General features: G+C 38.9%; 1 pseudogene; it reads left to right on the forward strand.

Annotated features, from left to right (window-relative positions):
- The first annotated feature begins 1,732 nt into the window (after window positions 1-1,732).
- Window positions 1,733-1,867, forward strand: LOC119036380 (uncharacterized; annotated as a pseudogene).
- The last annotated feature ends 6,704 nt before the right edge of the window (window positions 1,868-8,571 follow it).

The raw sequence follows: 8,571 nt of genomic DNA on the forward strand, positions 1-8,571 counted from the left end.
GTAGGACTTTACGGGAACAACAGATGAAATATGAAGAAGCCATGCAGGTGACAGTGTCGATGACTTTTTAATTCTGATTTTGGTTCACATTCTTTAACATATGAAACTGAATGTCCTCATTCTTAGGAAACACACATAAGAACTTACAAGTAAAGGAGCAGGATTTCTGAACTCAGTTTCAAATTATTAAGAAAATAAAAATTAGATTATAGAGATAAACTATATGTGGCAAAATGTCAACAACTTATGTATTTGAGAAAAAATATATAGGAAATTTTTTCTTGAAACTTTTCTGAGTTTATTTATTTTTTTTAATTTAAAGGTTTTATTTACTTATTTTTAGAGAAAGGAAGGGAAAGAGAAGGACAGGGAGAGAAACATCAATGTGTGGTTGCCTCTTGCACACCCCCCACTGGGTACCTGGCCTACAACCCAGGCATGTGCCCTGACCGGGAATCCAACCAGTGACCCTTTGATTTATAGGCTCAATCCACTGAGCCACACCAGCCAGGTCTATGAGTTTAAATTATTTCAAATAAAAATAGAAAAGTAAGCACCAACTCTCTAACAAATGCAAAGCAAAACAACCAAATAAAACAAGCAAACATAGATGGATAGATAGATACAGACTTTTGTCTAATGATAATGGTCCACTTTTGCCTATTGAAGTGGAACTAAGCATATTATCTTAGGATAAAAATTCCTCAGAAATCACCAAGTGCACTTTGTGTCACTATAAGACAAAAAAATCCAAAGCAGCTACCTTGTCTAAGACAAAACAATATGCAGTGCTTCCCTTCCCTGTCCTGGCATACTACACAGTCCTTCATCTCCATTGCTGGAGAATGTATGAGTTTGGTTGCCTAAGATTTTCCTACTCCAGGATTTGCACTGAAATTTAGTGGAAAGATAATGAGCATGTTCTTAATTTCTATTCATTGAAAAGAGAGGACAGAAAGTTCAGTTCAGATTCCAGACATCGTAAGACCTACTCAAAAACAGAGGGTAAGTTGAAACATACACACACACACCCCCCACCTTTAAACCCCAAACTACAGAGTTTCGCTTTTGTTAGGGCTGATATCGTGTGTGCCATTTACGGTGTTCGGTCTCGTAGCAACACTGTCTCTGTGGGCGATAGCAGCGTCTAAAGTGACAAAATAAAAAAAAAAAAGAATCATCTGCACTTAGGAGCAAACTGTTAAAACTGCTCTGGTCGGTGCCAAAAATCAAGGGAGTTTATTATTTCAGTAGCTGCAGTGAAAACCCCCTTGTGGTACTTAGAAAACCTGCCCCCCCCCCCCGAACTTTCCACCCATCCTCCTCACTGACACGGTAACGGGCTTTGTTAAATTCAAAGACAGTTACGTCAGCAATTTGTGGCCTCTCGTGGGTTTGCCGGGCCAATAAAGCACACAAATTATACCCAAATATTGGCCTGAAAAATTAGTAAGCTATAGGGTTTGTGTTATTTTAGCCAAGCTTTACTGGAGTAAAAGAAACCGAGGGACCCTAAAGCTCAGTAGTTTCTTTGCCGCTTTATTATTTTCTGTTTTGGTGGGCCAGCTCTGATGCATTCATGCTGTTTTCTTCTTTTTTTTCTTTTCTGCTTCATTAATACATTTTTTTTTATTATTTTTGTCTTGTTCTGTTTTCTTTGACACCCAAGGAAAGTTTTGGCAGACTTTAACTAACATTACATGTATGGTGACCTTATAAAACTGTGTTCTTTATAGCTTCTTGGCCTTTTGGCTGAGATCAAGTGTAGTCTATGTTCTTATCAGTTTAATAGAAAATTGTGCTCTTTGCTTAGACCTGAGTGATTGAAAAAAAATATCTACAATCGTCTTCCTTTTTTAGAACCTTCCATGAATAGCCCTGAACATGATAAGGTCCTTTGTGATAAGCTGCAAATTCCTAACAGGTCTCGTGTCCACGTGATTCCATACATCAGTGCACGGTGCCGCTGCGGCAGGAACAGGCAGGAACACGGCAGGGAATAAACTAGTCCTGGTATTCAGAACCAACCCCTGCGTTGATTCCAGGAGGAAAAGCACTAAACGTGGAGTCCAAACACTTGAATCCAACCCCAGACCTCCACTTACTAGTTTTGAATTAGGGTTGCCAAGTTTCTTTCATTTTTCCTCTTTAGTTTGATTATACTTTAAAATTTTTACAGTAAGATGAAACTATGAAAAATCACATGAAATGCACAGAGCTCAATGAGTTATCGTAAGTTGAACAGACTTGCAAATACCTGCCGTGGAGGGCAGGGGAGCTTCCAGATGCCCTTTACCTCCGTCACTGCCCCTCCCTCTCCATAAGTAACCACAATCCTGGCTTTGCAGCAATAAAGACATGAAGGAAGAGCTTGCTATCAAAGTCAGGATAGTGGTGATTTGTGGCCAAATTTCTAAGACTTATTTTCTTCACTGAGGTAACCAGAAGAATGATACTATCGGTAGCTGACTCAAAATGTGTTTGGAAAAACAAAGCATAAAAAAACAAACAAAAGAGACATCTTCAAGGGCTGTACAGGCTATAAAGCTTTCTACCAAGAAAAGTGATTCTTATTACATATAAGATCCACAGGTAGGGGGTCTGGAGACCAGCACAACTGTAACTCATGAGACTGATGAGATGTATTGCTTATAGCTCTTATCATTCATGTTTATGGGCTTGTGTGAGCTGCGGGGAGTTAGACTCTGAAGTTTTTCATAACATTATTCATCAAGGAGGAAGATAATTATGAGTAGCAATTGGGAAACATAATTGTTAATAAAGTTATGTTTATTTTAGATGACTTATACTTTCATTTGACATATTCCACTAGACCTTCACATATTTTCCAAACGTTTGATATTTAATGTTCATAATTTAATTCCCACAAACATTAGTACCGAGCTCCAAAGGTCAACATCCAAGGGGGAAAGGGAGGCTTTGTTGAATAAGTTATTTACATAGTTAATCAGGAGCTAAAACCCAGGAGAAATGCAAATCACCTTGTTTCCAGAGAGGGAACAGTAGTATAGTCTTTGGCCAGCATTCACACCCTAGAGACAAACAAAAGCTCTGACTTTCTTCCCTTGAACTTCTTTTGTGTATGTGATCTTACTTGGTTTCAGCTTTCAAGTTTATAGAAATAATCTTCTGGGTGAACCAAGGTCAAAACAGCAACCTGGGGTTTAACTGCTGATCAAGCAAACAGGATGTCCAAATATTTCCCCAAAGCAATAAACCATCAGTTAATGGTGTCATTTCCACCCAGAATGCCCTCTTGGACCAACAGGAAATGTACCTTCATCGCTGGCCATGTGTGGTAGTATCCACTTTAAATGCTACCTAAAAATGGTCACAACAGGATTTCTAGTTTCATCCAAGCAAACTTTCAATGAACCACAGGCTCAGTGTCTTCCCAGCTACCTCTTTCTTCCACTGGGTTGTTGCATAATCTGGTAGCTCCTTTATTTTAAAAAGACAATAGGGAGCACTAGGAAAGACCTTATCTAGAATGTGGAAGACCTTGATCCTAGTCCAGTTGCTGCCTCTGGGTATTATACAAGTCACTTCAAAATAGTGGGTAAAATTCTGACAGGTTGGATTTAAATTCTGTACACATTATTTATAACCCACCCAGACGGAAAGTGAAAAGACAACTGCCAAGAAAGGATTTAAGAGGATGGATAAAATCTTAGTGGGTATGCATTAAGAAACGTTTAGGAAATGTGCAAACAGTCCTTAGGCCGCTCCTACCATGCTTTGCTAATGCCCAAACAGTCCAATTCACCTAACCTTTAAGAGATACTTTGTCAAAAGCTACCTTGTGTCTATGTTAGATCACGAATTTATAGGTTTTCTTTTCAGATTACCTTGCAGCTACCCTTTCTCCGTTCTACACTCCAAACCTGATAAAACTACTTAACTTGCATTCTACTCTTGTTACATATAAGAAGATGATCCTTCAGTCCTGGATCATCTGATTCTTCCCAGACCACGTCTCTACCTCAGATCCTGGCCTTTTTTTTTTTTTTTTTAACTCCTTACCTAGACTGAAACCTATAGTCAGTCACCTCTCCTAATGCATTCTTTCTAGCAAATTCACCATCCCTTTTCCTTTGAGGCAAATTACCACCTAGATAACCCTTTATGGGCTTCCAAAGAATGTGAAAAAAAGGGAAGAAACCCTGCACACTGTCGATGTGAGTGATCCCAGTTTAGTCCATCATTGTCCATTCCTTCACCCTCCTCCTATCACCTTCTTCACTGGGACTGTTCTAAACTTGCTGTGTATTTTTAGGTCTCAAATACCACTAGCTGATCATCTGTTCTGGCAGCTCAGTCTATTGATGAACATTGTATTCCTTATCACTCTCATCATGACTGCTTCGAGTTTTTCCCTGTTTGACAAGTCCTTAAGGCCCTCATCCCTCCACCACTCACAGCTTAAAACCTCCTCTTCTACTTTAGAGATGATTTTGTTGCTGGCCTAAGCGTTCAACTTACCTATTTTCAATTATCACCAAATAGGGGGGCTTCATCGATTCAATATTTTACTGACTCTTCTTCACAAAACATTTCCTTCTCCCCTTTTAAATGTCTTCTATTACAAAATTTTTAAATATACTAATATAAATGTTGATTTTTAAAAAAGCACCACAAAAGTATGCCCTCTCTTATCACTCTTCCTTCCACTTAACATAATTAAGTCTTTGTATTTTTACAGGTAGCTTCAAATCCATTTTTAAAAATAGTAAGTAATACAGAAAAATTAGTTTCTTCTTTTTAAAGATTTTATTTATTTACCTTTTAGAGAGGAAGGGAAGGACAGAGGGAGAGAAACATCAATGTATGGTTGCCTCTCATGAGTCCCCTGCCGGGAACTGGCCTGCAACCTAGGCATGTGCCCTGACTGGGAATTGAACCGCAATCGTGTGGTTCGCAGGCCTGCACTCAATCCACTGAGGTATGCCAGCCAGGGCAGAAAAATTAGTTTCTCTGTGAATGTTTTCCCAACCCAAACCTCCTCTTTCTCAATGCAGAGGTAGCCCATCTCCTCATTTTGATACCTATCTTTCCCATACATGTTTTTATAATTTTACTACATATGTATCTGCCTATAAAAACAGTGTGATGTGTAGAAAAATGGTCCCCTGAGATGTCCATGCCCCGATTCTCAGAACCTATAGATATCTTATATCCAAAAAGCCACTCAGCACAGGTGACTAAAGTTAAAACCTTATAGATGATTAAGAACCCTAAAGTGGGGTGATTATCATAGATTATTTGGGTCAGCCCAGTCCAATGACATGTATCCTTAAAAGGGGAACAGGAGGGCAAAAAACTGGATCAGAGAGATGTGAGGAAAGTAAGAAGGGCTCCATCTGCCACTGTTGCCTCTGAAGATGGAGAAAAGGGTCCAAGGACCAAGGAAGGAAGTAGCATCTAAAAGCTGAGACTGACCCTATTTACAGCAAACCAGCAAACAGGGGCTTCTGTCTCACAACCTCAGGAACAGAGTGCTGACAACCTGAGAAGAGCAACACATTCCCCACAAAGCATGTGGAAAGCATCACAGCTTGCCAACACCTCAACTTTTGTTCTCTGAGACCTACAGTGGACTTCGGACTTCCAAATTTAAAATAATTACTGTGTTCATTTAAGCCAGCAAGCTTAAGGTAATTTGTGATGATAGCACAGAAAATGAATACAGATAGTATTGTTTTGTGTTCTGCTGTTATAAAAAAGCATGCATCCTTCTGCTTTCTTTTTTAACCACATTATGTTTGAGGGATTAATGTGTGTTGATATATGTAGCTCTAATTCATTCATTGTATGTTCTATAATGGTCCATAAATAATCCACAACTTATGAATTATTCTTTCTTTTGATATTTAAGGGTTTTTTCCTGAATTTTTTTTACTATTAATAGTTTCTTTTTAGTTCCCCACCCCCCTAGGTTTATTAAGGTACGATTAACAAATGAAAATTGCATATATCTGGATTATATAAAGTGATTTTCAAGGTGTACAACACTGTGATTTGATATACATTTATAATGAAATGATTACCACAATCAAGTTAATTAACACACCAGTTACTCCCATAGTTACTACAAGGTCTGTCCAGAAAGTATCTAGCCATGTAATATGAAAAATAGATATTTATTGAAAATACAAGATATAAGAAGCATTGTGCACAGGACAACAACGCCTCATCCCCTTCAGGGGCACCTCGGAACCTCTCCCAGTTCTCCCAGTCTCCATCAGGTGCCCTGTCATATTTTCCTGAATTTTATCCACAGTCCAAAATCTCTTTCCTTTCAAAGGTGATTTTAGTTTTGGGAAAAGCCGGAAGTTGCAAGGGCACTGAGTCACCTGGGTGATTTGATGTTTCACCAAAAAACTCTGCATGAGACGTGATGCATGAGTGGGTGTACCGTCATGCTGAAACTGTTGATCACCAGTTGCCCACAGCAGCAGCATTCTGAATCACCCAAATATTTTAGATGGAGGAATGTTCAAGCTTAACACAAAATTTGATGCAGGTTTGTTGCTCTACTCAGTCATTTTTTAATGCCATGGCCACACAGTACACATGCTCACTCAGTGGTGTCTACAATCCCCACTGACTAGTACAGTGGAGGCATCATTGTTCACTGTTCACATCGTTCATTCCAGTCCATTCTCCTCAGCTGCCAGGTTACAGCAATGTCACAGAAACTGATCTCATTATATTAACAATCGTTGGACTTTTCCTGGAAAGACCTTGGGTTTTTATTCTTGCAGTAATAACACTTAAAATTTGTTTTAGCAAATCTGAAGTATATAATACAGTGTTAACTATAATCATCATGCTACTTATTAAATTCCCAGCATTTATCTTGTACCCTCTAATCAACTTCTCCCCTCTTTCCCCATTCCCTGCCTCTGGGAACCAATGTTCTACTTCCTGTGCTGTGAGTCTGACTTTTATTACATGGTGGAGTATTCCTATCCATGAACATGGTATATTTTGTCACTCAGTTTGCGCTTATTTTGCTACATTTATTCCCAGATACATTATACATTTATTTTCTCACTTTTCATTGCAGAATAAAAATGCCAATGGTTTATTTTCTTTGAGCATTCACATAGAAATGTTCCTGAATTTTTATAAATTTCAACAATTTACTTAGTCTCTGGATTTTTCTCTAGTAGACAATCACAGTGGAGAAGAATTATTGTAGTCCTTATGCCTTTTTTTCCCCCAAATGCATTGCTTTAGACCACAATTCAATACTGAACAGAAGGCGTGCTGACAGGGATCCTTGTTATGTTCCCAAGTTGAAATGAACAGACTTCCCTTTGTTGCATCTTTCTTCAACATGGCTTTTCTTTTGTTTCCATTGTACATGGAAAAGGTACATTAGTTACAGAGAGCCATTTCCTTAACATGTGGTACAATCTGCCTTTGAACCATACTGAGATACTGATAGCTATAGAAACATAGCAGTGATGTGTTCTTGATTTGGGAAGCGTGTTGCGTGCCCCCGTTGCATTATCTCCCTGAGAAGGGAACCACCTCCTGCACAAGCTACTCTTTTACCCATTCGTCATGAAAAATAGGTGCTAAAACCTTAGCATAGGGTTAGCAAACGTTAACCCTATGCTAACAATTTTAATAGGAAAATAAATAATTAATGAAGAGATTCAGTCTTGTCTATTCCTACTGTTTAATTTCAAAAACAGATGAAAGAAAAATAATGAAAACACCTACTCTTGGTGAATTTAACCTCACTACCCCCCACCCCATATATACTTAATTGGTTCTATGATTTATATAGTGTGCTTTACACTCCTTTTCTACCCACTCTGAATATTACAAATATTAATCATTTCCCCCTGGGCAATTACAGGGATTAAAGCCTAGTACTATGCATGTCTGTAAGCAACATGACATCAAATGGAAATGTGTCTGCTTTTTGTTTCCCCCACCCCCACCCCAGCTGTTCACAAATCTTGTTCTGATCACTGAAAGGAGTAAGAGTATCTCAGGAAAGAGCTATGCTAGCAAAGCTAACAAACAAACAAAACACAAAGAAAAATTTAAAAATCATTTCTGGAAACATTAACTCCTATGAGAAGCTCCAAGAGAATAAATATTTTTCCATACATGGACTCCAGTTCAAGATATCAGAGGATACTCTTTATACCGAAGTTCTTGAAGTCAAGAAAGCAGTAGCTGAGAACCTGCTAAGGTTGAGCCAAAGAACCAACTGTCACCCCGGCACTGGTGATACTCCATTTGGGACATACGGTGGCCTTGAGATCAAAGGTACTGAATATAATGAATCTGCATACCAAAGTTAAACAGAGACACAGGTTAAAGGCTACTCCACCTCACCATGGACTTGTAGGAGCACTCAGGCAGGGGGAGGAACTGTGGCACACCAGCATGCCCTCGCTCTTAAAGCTTCCGCCTGGAGGTGGTACACGTTCCATTCATTCACTTTTTATGTCTTAAATTCAGAATGAGCAAGAATATGCAATCCCCTTTCTCCCAAGAAAGAAGAGGAACTGGAATAAAGGTGAG

The sequence above is a fragment of the Artibeus jamaicensis genome, unplaced genomic scaffold (assembly GCF_021234435.1).
Source record: "Artibeus jamaicensis isolate MK-2021 breed Jamaican fruit bat unplaced genomic scaffold, CSHL_Jam_final contig_1998, whole genome shotgun sequence".
In the NCBI taxonomy this organism is placed as follows: domain Eukaryota; kingdom Metazoa; phylum Chordata; class Mammalia; order Chiroptera; family Phyllostomidae; genus Artibeus; species Artibeus jamaicensis.